This window comes from Rhinopithecus bieti, unplaced genomic scaffold, assembly GCF_001698545.2.
Source record: "Rhinopithecus bieti isolate Rb0 unplaced genomic scaffold, ASM169854v2 scaffold_27206, whole genome shotgun sequence".
Classification (NCBI taxonomy): Eukaryota; Metazoa; Chordata; class Mammalia; order Primates; family Cercopithecidae; genus Rhinopithecus; species Rhinopithecus bieti.
In genome coordinates this window covers 1-16,159 of record NW_016812263.1, presented here as the reverse complement: position 1 = coordinate 16,159, position 16,159 = coordinate 1, and positions in this window count along the sequence as shown.

Sequence of the window (16,159 nt, the reverse complement as noted above, 5' to 3'; positions counted from 1 at the left end):
TAAAGAATGACTATACGTATTATAAATATTAGTAGTGTCACAAGATCCTTATGGTATCACTTTTCCAGCTGAAACCTCTGTGACTGGTGGCACCTTTGCCTGAGTTTTGCTTGGGCCCATTGGGCTTGTTCCACACACTTGGCATGGCAGGCTGTGCTCAGCTTGCACAGCCAGCCTGGATGCCATGCCTGCCAAGGGTGAGCCAGGCGGAGAGCAGTGAGGTGTGCATGAGTGAGCGAGCATTGGATCTGTTCTCTGTGCACAGCCAAGTATGCCAGCTGGTGTAGCAAGGTGGGCAGCTCCAGGCATCAGCACAGGTGCTGGCTCTGTGCCAGCCTGCAGCTGGATCAGATGTACCTCAAACAGCTTCTGCTGTGGGCACCCATGTCTGGATGAGGGGAATGTGGTGGCTTCTGGAAGCATGGAGATGCCAAAAATCACAGAGCCCCAAATAAGGTATTACAGTCCTGGCTCAGGGAGCCCATAGATCTGGGATCCCTAAAGGGCCACAGCTTTTTTCCTTTCTTATCACCCACAGTGTGGTCAGCAAGGGGGTTGTTTCAGTCTATTTGTGTTATAGCTCTTTCAGTCCTGCCTTTCAGTGGGTCCTGAGTTCTTGTTCAGTGTCCAGGAAGAATGAGATATGTAGACGGCTGGAGGGTGAGCCAGGTAGAGAGGAGCCTTATTGAATGACAGAACAGCTCTCCACAGACTCAAAGTAGGTAGTCTTGATGGTTCTCCAGCTCTCATCAGAAAGGATACCCTCAGTGGGTAGCTCCTTTCCACAGCCAGGTCATCCCAATGAGTTGGGGAAACCCAGGTTGGGTATCTCCTTCTCACAGTTGGTAGTTCCTATGTCTGTGTGAGTTGAGCTGAGTCTGGGGTTTTTATGCGCTTCAAAAGGGAGGAAATGCATGTTGATTGGTCCATGGACAGCCATGGGTGGGCCCAGACAAAGCACCATAAGTTCTCGCTCCTGGCCACAGACTCCACCTGGAATGGACAGTCTGGGCCCCAAGCTTCAGGCCATCCGTGGCTTGAAGATGGAGTTTCACCGAGGATACTCCCCTTTCTGCCCCTAAGCCTGTCTGCCTTCTGCTGCCATCAACTTATCATCCATGATGCACAGGCTGTTCATGCCGAGGGTTGCCTGAAGGCCTATGCCAAGCCTCCCCCAGTCCCCCCTTGGCCTCCTTCCCATGCTCACTGGTGCCCAAAGTCCAGAGGGAGCCAAGGCAGCAGGGGCCAGCATGTCATAGCCACCCCTGAGAACACTCATATCTGACTGGGTTGTGACAGCACCTGGGGTTGGCTACAACTCTGGTCCAAAATTGGAGTGGGTGCCGGGAGTGGGGAGAGGCCAGATGGTGGGAACAGGCACTTTCAAGCCTTCAGGGGCAAAGGGCTTCCTGGTCCCTGGAGGGTACAGGGATGCTGGGGTCTGGAGCTGTGTCTGGGCAGCTGTGGCTGAGCTTGGGAGTGTGGGCTCCTGCCCCACAAACTTGGTGGTGAGTGGCGCTCTAGCCTGTTTCTGTTTCCCTGTGGACCTATGTAGTATACAGCTGCACCTCTCCTCCTGCAGCTGGCATCCTTGCAATGGCAGCTACAGATGGGTTGCCGCTGCTATCAGTAGTATACCTATTATGGTACGTAGTATACATTATTTATTTGATGTAAAGTGACCTAGTATTATGGAGAGAGTAACGTTTTACTTATTTTGTTCTATGAATCTCTTAAAGGTATACCACACTTAGATGATTCAGTTATTTTCATATTTTATTAATTCTCTCATTTATTCATTTACTTGTTCACTCAAGAAGTATTTATTTACTACCAACTAAATGCTAAGCATCATTCTGTTTGTTGTAGATGCAGCAAAGTATATGAGAAAATGTCTTTGAAAATAACTGTAGGCACATGACACAAAGCATCAAAAGTTTTGCTGTGTATTGGCATCTACAGTGAGCTGTGCTCTAGACCACTCCCCTTCTCTAGAGAACAGCCAGGGGCTTGCCTTCATCTTATGCCGTTTTATGCCAACTACTCTACTTGCTTGCTCTTTTTTTTTCTTTCTTTTCTTTTTTGTTTTGTTTTTTGTTTGTTTGTTTGTTTTAACTGCACTAATCACTTAGATCTTCACTTGTAGCTTGCTTTAATTTTTCTCCTACCCAAGGCTTTCATTAATGACATCTGTATCTCCTCCTGGGCAACATTTAATCTTAGCAAGGGAAGATTCCCTTTTTTTTTTTTTTCAGTACCATAAATATTCCTTTATTTTCTTCTTTAAAAAGTACCTAGGATTTATTGCAGGAAAATTAAATGATAATTATTTATTTTCATGTTTTCCTTTTTTTCTCAGTTGTATATTCAAGTAACCCTTTCTCCAAACCCCTTCCTCATTTCACCCCCAATTCTCCCCACCTCGTGGACAAATATATATATATCTTACATACCTTCGAACTGACAAGTTAATCTTGCATAGCTGTAGGGAACCAATTTCTGTTTTCAGAATGAAGTGGGTGGAGATATGAAAGAGGAAAAAAACATACTCATCTCTTTGGTCATACTTTATCCTGGAGGTGGCATACTATTCAGACCAAGTATAGAAGAAACAAAACTCTCTTCATAAATTATGTGTTGCATAGAACTAATAGAAAATTAGTATACCATACAACCTGTCATCTGTAGTGTAAACTAAGTGAAAAGTTGCTGGAAATTATTACTGACTAGTTCAAGATACATGTGGATTTTTTAATGCTCAAATGCTTTATTTTATTCTTTGAAAAACTAAATAATATGAAAATATGTAAAATACAGGTACCTCAACATTGAGATTGTTGAAACATACTGTTCTCTAAAAAACCATCATAAGGTATCTTATTTCTTTGCTGGAGCTTAAGTTTGTTGGTCATAGAAACCAGTTTTGTGAAACAAGGGAAATATAGCAGATGGCAAGGCCACAGCTCAGAAAAGAAAAAAAAAAATCATCCCTTCTGGTTTAGATAATCCCTAGAGTGTTGGCTTTGGAATAAAACAAGTTTCCTATAGCAATACCTTAAAAAGAAAAATGAGGTTTTATGGTTGGAATTTATGACTAGAAGTGAGGAATCTTGGGCTATAATTTTGGTTGCACCATTTACTCATTGTCTCATGGAGCAGTAAAGTAGCACTGATTAATAAATAAAAATTGACTGACTGTTTCTAGGATTCTGTGAAAAGCACACCGAGCAAATATTCATTGTGATCAGAAGTATTTAAAATATTATTCAACTCTCAGATAGCAAAAAATGAAATGGGATATTTTTGCTAGTCTGAAAATGTGTAAAATCCTGCAAAAACCAAAGTGACTGTCCCTATTATTTTTCACAGGGTTGAGAGCATAATATTGAATTGGGTAGAATTATCTTCTCAAAATATAGCATATAAATCTTTCTTTGGATTACTATGTCACATTTTCTCTTTCCCTTGAATGGTTACGTGGTGGGAAAGAATTCCCCAAGAGTGGCCAGGCGCGGTGGCTCAAGCCTATAATCCCAGCACTTTGGGAGGCTGAGACGGGCGGATCACGAGGTCAGGAGATCGAGACCATCCTGGCTAACCCGGTGAAACCCCATCTCTACTAAAAAAATACAAAAAAACTAGCCGGGCGAGGTGGTGGGCGCCTGTTGTCCCAGCTACTCGGGAGGCTGAGGCAGGAGAATGGCGTAAACCCGGGAGGCAGAGTTTGCAGTGACCTGAGATCTGGCCACTGCACTCCAGCCCGGGCGACAGAGCAAGACTCCGTCTCAAAAAAAAAAAAAAAAAAAAAAAAGAATTCCCCAAGAGTTCAGTAGAAACTTTACAATACTAAACATCCATCCATGAATACCTATTATACACAGGAAGTGAGGTCAAGGTAATAACAGTTACAAACTAAGCAATAGCAGCATCTGACCTTTGGAAATACCAGCTTATATCAGGATTGCTTGAAAGCCACAGATCTCTTCTACCAATTGACCCCCAAGAAGAAACACCCAAAGTCAACGAAATGCTGGATGTGAATCCACATGATGAAGAAAGGGGAACCAGTCATATGCTGACCCTGTGTGAGGGAGTGTTGCTAGAAGAAAGGGGAGAGCAAGTCTTTGAACGCGAAGACAATGACCTGTATCTCAGAGCTTGAAATGAGACATTGTTCTGTCTTATATCAGATATGTCACACGAGTATTTGCAATAACATTTGAGTTGTCACAGAAAAAGTAAGAAACACAAGAAATGAAATACCATTCTGTTTATATGTCTAATATAGAAATAAAATGTTAATCATATTATATTATTTTGCTCCACATGTTTTGTCTCACTAGTTTGTTTGTGTCATGATATTCATTCCATCTAAACCATTTTCTTTACATTTTATGAACAAAAACACATACACTTTTGCCACAATTAAGCACTAGAAAAAAAGTAGTGTCTTTATGAAGTTTCATTCTGGGTCTTTATTGCTTTTCAGTTTCATTTAAGGAGAGCCAATACACACACAGTTGATGAATCAGATTAGAGAAAATCACAGCAGGCACTGTTTAATTTCTACTGGGAGGCCCTGGCCATCCTCTGTGGGGATTAATGTTTCAGAGCAGGTACACATTCTTGTCCTAAAACAAATGACTTCAGTGTTATAGCTAGTACCCACATGTTTATGCATCTTAATACTTTAAATGTTACCTGATTACAGTGTATGGGAGTCTAAATATATACCAAAGAAAATTAAAGGGAATAGATGCCTTTATTTAATAATGTATTATGGTCCCAGTTTCCTGATCTCCTGGGAAAAAAATGTAAGTTTTAAAACAGGTAGCATGGTAAACCAGCTTTACAGTAGATTTGAACTGCAGATGGGTTACTTTTTACAAGTTCAAAGAACTCCAGTGAAGACTAAAAAAAAAAAAAAAAATTAAAGTGCCCAGCCTGTTTTGATGAGAGTTTGACATTTATTACTTCCTTTGGCTTTTCTTTTGTTTAAAAAAATCTTGTGTGATTTAGGAGGACCAAACCTTTAGCTGCTATAGAGTCAGAAATTAAGTTAGTCAGAAAATAATATTCCCTTGTTACCATTTGATTCATGGAAAATTGTGGAGACACTCTCTTTCTCCAAATGATTTTTGACAGTTCTCTAAATCCCCTTTTCAACCATCGAAGCTGTCTATGTCTGGAATACCTATGCCGTGAGAAAACTCAAAAGAGAAAAAAAAAAGAAGAGCAGCAATATAATATACTAGTCTTTTAGATTCTGGTTTCTCCAGCATCCATTATTGCTTCACCAGTGAAGAGAAAATTCATCAGATAGTCAAACTGCAAGAAGTAATGCTTGGCGATCACAATCAAGTTTCCACTCAGAGAGAAAAGTCATTATTTGGTTTAGAATGCTTTGCATTTATGTCTTATAAACAAGTTTAAAAATAACACCAAAAAAAAGGATGTTAACCATATGTCATCTCACAGTTTGTAACTAAAGGGGATAAAGTTACCAAAGTTTCTTCAAGCCCTTTGAACTTGAAAGTCAGTATGCATTTTCCATCCTCTTGTACATTATGATAAACAGTAATCCCTTCATTGCTACACTGGAGTGTGTTGTAAGCTCTCTTTGTTCAGCAAACTCAGTATATCACATCATTTTTATTACAGTGGTTTACTAGACTACTTTCAGACAGATGCTAAAATTCACTAGGCATTTGTTTTCCTTATTTGCCTTTTTTTAAAACAATATTTTTAGATAAAATAGTGATTTAAATAATGGCTTTAAAAATGTCCAAAGGATCTCTAAGTCTCAGAGCAGTTGTAATACACTTCAATAGGGCTTTAAGAATATATTTACCTTGTTCAAAGATAAATGAGTTAGGGACAAATCATTACTTTTAAATAATGATGTAACTTTAAGTATCACAGGGTATATAGTGCATCTGTATGTACTACATTCACCTCACAAATTCACATATCACTTATTGACTACTAAATATGTTAAAGCAACACTCTTTCACCTACTGTAGCATGTCATTTCTTGTGGAAGATAGTCATATTCATATTTTTCTCTGCATATGGTATGTATTTAAGCAGGTATGGGACTGTAAATGCACACAATCAAACATACAGAGTGCTATTGACTTAAGTGCTATTGACACCTTTACATCATCTCTGTCACGTCCATCAATCACATCATTTTCAAAAAACTCCAGATGCTAATTATATATTACATTTTATTCTTGTGCTTGGGGAAAGGATTATAAACCTCTAGATACTCAATAAATCTGAATTAAAAAGTGATAGAAGCAGGATTGTTTTATCTGCCATCATAATAAAGAGGACATTAAAATTTTAAGTCTTGCCTATTTTATCAGTTGGCAATTGTTTAAGGATCAGAAAAAAAATCAATGCCGAGTGTTTCTGTTCTTATTTTTGGTGGTGATTTTGATATGTCTACTAATCTATGTGCCATTTTTCTCTTTACCAATCAGCTCTCATAATGAGGCTGATAATGAATGTGACCTTAGCATAAAACCATTAAGACTTTTGCAATCAATGGAATTATGACAAGAACACAGGAGAGATCTGTCCTTAAAGTTTTCTAGGTTAGACCAAAGAAAAGGGAGAATTTAGACTCCAGAAACACTCACCAAAGACTATCTATTTGAGTAATTCTTCAGGTATCAGATTTCATCAGAGTTGCTGTGGGGTAACAGATGTGTTCCTGTCGATTTCCAGTTGGAATTCTACAATCTTTGTGAAGGGGTCAAGTTTTGGTTTGAAAGGAGTCTGGCTATGAAAGAGTGTTGCCTTTGGGGGAGATAGTCTGGATGGAAATCCTGGGTGAAGACAATCTCAATTATTTATGTTTCAGTTTAGAGAGATATAAAATGGAAGTAGGAGAATAGCAAATTTACAGAATGGCTGTGAAGATAACCAAGATAATATATATGCAGCTATTAAAAGAATGCCTGTATTGTGATCCATGCTCAATAAAAAATTAACTAATATTTCTATTTGCTATGGTGTTTTTGATAAATTCACCTTTGAACGAAGTCCTGCCCATGGACAAGTACTCATACATATAGCCAGGTACGTAATGTCCTCAAGTGCTTCACTCCATGATGACAATCCACTTTCTACTCCCAAAGCTTTGGAGCCTCATCTTACTTCTGTCTGCTTTTCACTTGAACTTTTTCCCCAGCAGTCAAAAACTAGAACTTGAAAAGACTCACATTCTTCTTAAATGAAGTACATGCCAAATTTTATTTCATTAAAATTTGAGGAAGTCAATTGCAAATAATACTCATTAACTTCATATAAATGTCTTTTGGTTCATATGTGTAGGCCATCAAATAGGTCAAGCAGTTTATAAAAGCAGACAAAAATAGACAAAACCAATCCATGATGACAAAAGTCAGAGTATGGATAAATATTAGGTTTACAAAGCAAGGGTTGTAGGTAATTCCATGTCTTGACTGGGTGGTGATTACATAGAAAGTCCACTTTGTAAACATGTATCAATTGGCAGTTAAAATATGTGTACTTTATAATCATCATACTATAGTAAAACTGCTTACATTTTTGAAGAAGCGATATCAAGAACTAAGGATTTTCACGAAATGTACAATATTTAGAATTCCCATTGGAATATTATGGGTCATTGTCCTCTGATTTTAATTCTCAGGGAACTTTCTAAGCCACTGAAGATCAACTCAGGTACAAACACATATACTTTTAGGCCATAGCACTCAGCTCTATCTATGTCTTCATTCTACTTCCTAGTGAGTTTCACTCACATTCAAATCATTTCCTGTAATTTGCTGAAAACTTTAGCATACCAACTCAAGTTTTTGTTTTGTTTTGTTTTCCCCACGCAAAACCTATAGCTATCTTAAGGAAATTTAATGTCTTTATTTTTGCTCAGATGACAACCTGCCCTTTCAGCTCCTTGAACTCATCTCCACTTGATTCAACCTCAATAAAAAAAATCCCAATACTCACGTCTGGCCATCATGAGAAGTTTAGAATAAAAGACTGAGATAACTAAATCTCTCACAGCCTCCTTCTTTCCAGTTCTTTCTTTCAGATGTTTGAGGAGAGCAGTTCAAGATTTTGTCTCATTCACACATTTGATGGCTTGATCTCTCTATTTTCTCAATTGTTGTCATTTTTGTCATTTCCTTTCTATCCTCCTTGTAATTCACTATCATGTTAATATTTTATTTATCTAAGTTCATCAAACCTTTGCATCTTTCTGCCAAACCCCAATTTGGGATCGTTTGTACTAGTCTAGCATCTCCATGCTTCCACTAGAACTACTGGAGAAAATCACAGATCAATGAAAGTTGGTAATGGTACACATTCATGATGACCAGCAGCAGCCAGGTCCTAATGCTGCCCAGAGATTCTTAGTTGTGTCAACTCCCTCTCTGCAATTCTCCACAAAAGTCATTTCAAGGTATCTTTATCTTTTTGTCTTAAAGCATTTGCCCTCCTCTATCCCTCCCTCCTTCCAACATACAATTCAACTTCTTACTGCAATGGAGAAAATATTAACCATCAGATGAGAGAGAACCACCCCAATTTTGCACCACCTGTATTAAATATAAAGCATGCATATTATATGCATATATATGGAATACATATATTATACATCCATGTCTAACATAATGGATAATGTTTATACATAAATATATAACATAAATATATATCCATATCTTGCACACATTTTATCTCTACAAAACTGACCTCATTAAAGTTGTAGATAGCAAGTAACTGGGTCACTTAATCTAAGAGACACATTGTGACCCTTAGCACATTTTTTGGGTTTTTTTTTTTTTTTTTTTTTTTTTTTTGACTCTCCACCAGGCTAGAGAATCTGTATAATCTGAGGCTAGTTCTGTCTTGCTACTCATATACTTCCAAACCCTTCAATGAAGATGCCCAAGAAACACTTACTGTGTGATTTAATTAATGTTATAAAACGCCATGTAGCTCTTAACCAGGCCTTTGTAGAAAGTATGATTCTAAGTAACTTCAGGACTGGGCTCCGTGGCTCGTGCTTGTAATCTCAGCACTTTGGGAGGCTGAGGCAGGTGGATCACTTGAGATCAGGAGTTTGAGACCAGCCTAGCCAACATGGTGAAACCCTGTCTCTACTAAAAATACAAAAATTGGCCAGTATGGTGGCACACGCCTGTAGTCCCAGCTACTCGGGAGGCTGAGGCAGGAGAATCGCTTGAACCCAGGAGGTCGTGGTTGCAGTGAGCTGATATCCTGCCACTGCACTCCAACCTGTCTCAAAAAAAATAAAAATAAAATAAAAATAAAGATAAGTAACTTCAGCACAGAAATATATACACACAAATTCTTTAGATCCGAGTTCTCTTAGAAACTTTGTTAAAATTTACCCTTAGTATTTTAAAATAAATTGATAATTTTATATATATAACTTCTATAAATAGATAAGAGTGAAATATCATGTTTTATATCATCCATATATTTTTATTATTCACTATATGGCAGAAGCTCTTAACATTCATGTCATCCTGAATTACTGTATAGGTAACAATTTGTTTTCCTGGTTGATATATGGGGAAATCTGGTTTTCAATAAATGGTAAATGTCTTTCAAGCATTAGGAAAGTATCTGAAGTAAGCAGTAATTTTTATGACAGTCTCATAACTGATGAAGGAGACTTCACTTTCAACAATGGCTCTGTTACATGTAGCCCATTTTGTTGTGTGTGCTATGGCAGACTCAGTGCCACATCTGGAAAAATTCTTTCTTTCTGTGTTATTGTGTGGTTTGCCCTTATATGGAGGTCAGTACTCTTCTATTTGACTATGAATTGTTTTCCCATCTTCCTTCTTTCATAAGTGACTGTCAATCCTATTTCCCCATGACTGACTATTAAATTATGTGATGCTACACTTCAACAACACCATAGAATAATGCCCACCAGGTAACAATTAAGTGGTCTAACACTGATCTTACTCCTGTTGAATGCTTACCAAAGTCTCTGCAGGGAACAGTGACTTTCAGAGAAGAGGATTGCTGGGAACATGTACTTTCTATCCAGTCTAGCAGTTACTCAGAAGAGTCCATTGTTGGATTCAGACGAGTATTCAAATTTACATCATTTTGACCTCAGGTAGAATTATTTTTTTTGGAATTATAGGACATTTTGAAAGCCAGATTATTTTCATGGTTTTAATTATAAGAATAATTCCCCCTCCAAATTCTTTAGTCTCAATAAGTATATGTTCTCTGCAATTGTTTTCTTTTTATTTTGTGAACACTGAATTACATTCTTAACTATATTAATCCTCATTCTTTAATCAGTAGCTCACATGAGTAGGAAAAGAAGGTCTAGGTTCTCTTGTTCTAGGTTAATCAGAAAAGAGTTTCTAAATTTTGTAAGAATTCTACAGATTCAGTGACCCAGGAAATCCTACCAGTTACTCTCAGGATAAAACAAACGGCTTTTGCTGCTTAGGAGAAGCTCAGTATGTGGTGAGGCTGGATGAGTCACATAATAATAAGTTTTATGTAAAGAGTGCTAGGGCGGTCACTAACTGTGTAGCATGGTTTCTGTGGGACACCCACTCCATGAATAGCCTTTCAAGATATAAAGGAATATAGTTTTCTTGAGTCAGCCTTCTGGCTCAAAGACAATCTCTCTGTCTTCACTTTAGCATAGATGTCCTCACTTAAAAATAAATGAGAACCTGCTGCTTATGCTGGAGTTAGTTCTTCTGACCACGTGTACCTGCTTCAAGTCCTCCTGTCCACTTGGAAGCACACTCTTGGCTAACAATCATGTCAATCAGCTCTCCTGGCTCCAAACCTGCTGGAATTTCTCAATCAGAAATTCCAGCCCAGCTACTCTCCTGATCACTTCCAAAACATAGTACCTCGGATCAACAAATGACATTTTTCATTTTAACCAATACTCCTGAAAACACAATACTGAACCAGAATGTTGATATAATTAAAGTTAGTCAGTAGCAAAGAACAAAGAAATTAATGGTGTCATTAAACCATAGATATGTTGAAATTTGACATACCTTTCTTTTGTTACATAAATGGAAGAAAATGCAATGGTCATATTTGAACCTATTTATACTTTGAAATTTTAAAGATAAGAGAAACCCTTAGTAACAGTAAGCTCTAAGAATTTAATCACTACTGTCTCATCTCCATTTAATAAGAAAAAATTATCTCTTGAGATTATCTACGTCCTGGACACATGCATACTTTGTCAAATTGAATAGAAAACAAAAGTAAGAAACTGGTATTTAATGATTGACAAGTAAGAGTTGGGGCCTAATAGATTTTTTTAAGCAAATGATGAAATCAGAATAAAATTTTGTAACTGTATTTTAAAAATAACTTATTGATAGAAGTAACCACTTGAAGAAACTTTCCATTACATAGAAATAGTGATGTGTCAATTTATATTGAATTATGAAAACAGATTAAAGTTAAAATGTAAAGTGCCAAGCTTGTCTTAGCATTAAAAAAATTACATTGGCTTGTGGCCAAAATATTTGCCTCCCAAATGTCATCCTTAGAACAATTTTTTAAACACACTGTGATTGCCTCTCCCTCCTCTCAACTCCCAGCAGGCTAAAGCAGACCTCACATGGTCCCACACAGATGTAGACAGAGAAACTGCTCATTATCAATCAATGAACACAAACAAGTTGAAGACTGCTCAGCTCCCCCTGCTTAAGGTAAAGAGTCTTAAAGCCCCCAATGAGTTTATTATTCTGGGACTGAGATCGTCAAAGTCATTTGATTTTGACTTGCACAGTAGCCACAAAGGTTAAATGGTTAAATTTCCAAACAAAATGAAGCAAATTTAAAACCATTAAAGGTTTACTTTTTTCTTTTTTTTTTTGTTTGGTTTTAAAACCACAGATGAATAAAAAAAATAATTATTAATGTAACCAAAATGAAAATTTGTATATATCTCTAAGTAATAAAGTGATACATAAGAAATTGCATTTTATGCCTAATTATATGTTTCTATACATTAATTTTTCAAAAGAAATCACACAGCAGTATAGTTTGTATATCTCCAGCAAGTAACTGATTATAAGATTTTCTCTTTGCAATATGTTGTCTGAAGACTTGGGAAGTCTATAATTTTGGATTAGAGAGGAAAGAAATCAGGCTTGTTGAAATGTGGTAATAATATTTCATATGTTTGAGCATAGTCAATTAGAAAGAACACCAGTCTCAGAGTTAAAAAAGAAAAAACAGGATGCAACTGTTTCTCCTTCCTTAGAGCATTAAGCAAGCACAGTCTATTTTGTTTTATGTGAGTAATTTTCATATTTTTTATCTCACTTGACTTCTGAAATAATTGTATAAGGCAGAGAGATATTTGACAATTTTTTTTTTAGAAAGGAATATCAGGAAGATGCTGTAACTTGCCCAAGATGACATATTTAATGTTTTAAGAGTTGGAACCAGACTCAAATGCACTGCTAATTCCACATATTACATGTACATGACATAAGATCTGGAATCATGGTTCTTCTAAGTATTATAGAGTATTTGGTTTTATCTCTTTAAAAAACAGGTGGCATTCCTAATGAATACATTTTTAACACTATAAACAATAGTTGACATACTATTTACTGAAATTTGTGTATATGACAAATATATCTTAACCCATCATCATGGGGAACAGAAAAGCCAGATGTGTTTATTTTACCTGCATGTGGTGGTAAAAAGAAGTTAAATATGTATATATCTATATCTATATCTATATCTATATCTATATCTATATAGAACGAGAGAGAGAGACAGAGAGACTGTGACCAGCACAAATCTCCTCTTTACTAATTTCCTTTCCATCTTGGTCTTAATTACTATTCTCAGAACAAATACTATCTACTTGAAGTTATAAAAGTGTTTCAGTGTGGGTAAATACAAGTGGAAGGGTCGGTTTGAAGAATGACCCTTTAAGAGATACTTTAGATTCTGGGAAATCTCCAGATACAGTAGCTAAGCCAGGAACATGGCTCCCTTGAGGAGCCACAGGACTGGCAATCTAGCAGAGTTCAGAGAAGCACTTTATTCTTCTGAAACAGGGAAGCTAAAAGTTGAACTGCATGAAATATTGTATATGATTTGCCAAGCCTAGACACACCCATGACTCTCATTCCTCATGAGGTTAGAACTTGTTCATAGACATCTAGTCACATGTAGCCTTCCATTGACCCAGATCATGCCATGAGGAAAGAAGCAGTCTCTGAGGAGCAGTACGTTTCCTGTTCCTTGAAGCTTTACACTTCCTCATAGTGGGAATGCTGGGCTATTACATCTTAAGGAACATTTTTGTAGTTTCTCCTAGATAGAGGCCCTCCTAAAACACACTGTGTAATTTTAAAAAGAGAAAGAAGGAGGGAGGGAGGGAGAAACAGAGAGAGAGAGAGAGAGATCAAAGAGTGGAGTTGTTTTAGGTGATATGCTTAGAGAAAACCTTTTAACACTATAAACAATCACTGACGTGCTGTTTATTGAAACATGTGTCTGAAAAAAATATTTTAACTCATAGATAACAGAGCCAAAAAAAAAAAAAAAAAGCAGTTTTAACACTAGGCAGAATAGAGACACATTGTAGAGGAACATAAATGTGTATCTGCTGACTCTCACAAAAAGACATGTGAATGCTCAGTTTATGATGAAATTATTTGCTTGACCACATGCCACAGCCTCCAAGCAAAAGGTTTTTCTCCCAGTTCCCTTTTGCTGTGAAGTATTTGCATGCCGGGCATACAACACACACACAGGAGGGCTGCAGAAAATACTTGTGCTTTTAATTTGTCAGAGTGGCATGGTCAAGAATTTGATGTACTTTAAAAAAAAATCAATTTTAATAATTTTCCCTCAAATAAATTATTAACAGCCATTTTAAAGGACGAACTAAAAGTTATTTGAAGAGAAAGCAGAGAATTGAGGGAAAATATCAATATGGGAAAACTATCTTTAAATACATATTTAAGCATTCATTATGTTTGTCATTTACTGGAAAGGAGACCACATATGTCAGTTTTTATACTGGAGCAATAAAGGTAGATAGTATGAATGATTATTTGTTTACATACGCATTTATTTATTGGGTGGCGACAAGAGAATGACTTCCTTATATTGTCCAACACAAAGCAGAATGATTCATGTTGAAAATACAAACATAAAATATAAACTATAAAAGAGCCTAGGTAGTCAATTCATGCAGATGTAATCCAGAAGGTAAATCATGCTTAAAGGACCTTTAAGAAATAATTTAAACTTATCACATACTTTACCTTCTAAACACTGAGTCGTCACTGTCTGTAGTTTTTTAAGTTCTTCTAAGACTCATGCGTTCTGGGCAGCAGTACTCTCGCACTCTCTTCTGGACAACTACCAACAGCTACCAGGCGGTGAGTGGTCACTGGGGTAAGGGGAGTTACTATGGTTTACATACTCTCCAGTTGCTCATTGAGTTTATTAAATGAATTTTAGAAGCAGGAACAGCTATTTATTCTACATCTTGCAGATAATTTCCTTTCCTTCTTCTTCCTTTGTCTGCCTGGCCAGCAGAAACAGCTATTTATTCTACATCTTGCAGATAATTTCCTTTTCTTCTTCTTCCTTTGTCTGCCTGGCCAGTCAAAATGTTTTGCTGTAAATATTGGGAAGTTGTGTTACTCTTTATTGGCTTAACCCTTCTTAACCAAAGGTTTTCTTTTCTTTACAATTTTAATATCATTTTTCCCCATCATATAGGTTATCCATACCAATTTTATGATAACTGTTAACAGAGAAGGAGTCTACTTTTAATATTGTCATTTTTTCAATTTTTCTAAAAACTAGAAAATATGATAGACTAGAACCAAATATTACAATATGTTCATCTTGATGCTAAATGCATGGATGTGTGCTATACATATTCTGTGAAGTTGAAGTAGTTATATTTTAAAAATTTGTAAAGCTAATAAAGCTTCATTATAAAACCACTAGAGATTAAATATAAGAAAACTGGCTGGGCGAGGTGGCTCAAGCCTGTAATCCCAGCACTTTGGGAGGCCGAGATGGGCGGATCACGAGGTCAGGAGATCCAGACCATCCTGGCTAACACAGTGAAACCCCGTCTCTACTAAAACTACAAAAAACTAGCCTGGCGACGTGGCGGCGCCTGTAGTCCCAGCTACTCCGAAGGCTGAGGCAGGAGAATGGCGTGAACCCGGGAGGCGGAGCTTGCGGTGAGCTGAGATCTGGCCACAGCACTCCAGCCTGGGTGACAGAGCGAGACTCCGTCTCAAAAAAAAAAAAAAAAAAAGAAAACTAATTCACCTACATAACTGCCATGCAGAATTAGTTATTATAAAAATCGGATAAGTCTTTCTGTGCTTGCTCTTTTAATGTACCTTCTCATAATTCTTCTTGGTTTGTTTTACTGCCACAAATCTTTATATACTGATATCAAATATCAATCTGATATTTTACTTTTTCCTTAGGCTTTTAGACTTCACCACTAAAAACATTATTGATGTCATTAATGACACTTAAAACCATGATTTTAATCATGTCATCCCTTTGTATTACATTATATCATTTTGCAATAATTATAGATATATTCTCATATTGTTAAGCTCTTGCTTTTATTTCAATCATTTTCCACTATAAATAGCTCTGTGAAAAATAACCTGGTATAAATAATTCTGATGACTCCCTTAAGACTAATTTTAAAAGTTAAATTACACAGTCAAAACACACACTTATAGTTCATTCTACTTGTATACATATCAAGCTCTTTTCTAGGATGATATAGTTTGTCCTCCCATGAGAAGAGGATGCTAGTGTTTAAATTTTATACGCTCATCTATACTAAAAAAAAGAGTTTGAGAATTTTGACAAGTTAGTAGCAATTATTAGTTCACTTGCATTTGTATGATTGCTTTTCATTTTGGATAGATAATATACATGTATATTTTATCTCTTGAATTTATTTTTCCAGAGATTGTGTCACTATATATAACTCTGTCTTATTTTAATGTGGGGGTGTTAGTCATTTTTTATATATTGAAATTATTAATCCTTTTAATGTTTTAGCAAAACCGTATGAACAGTTTATATTTCATTTTATTTTCGACATACG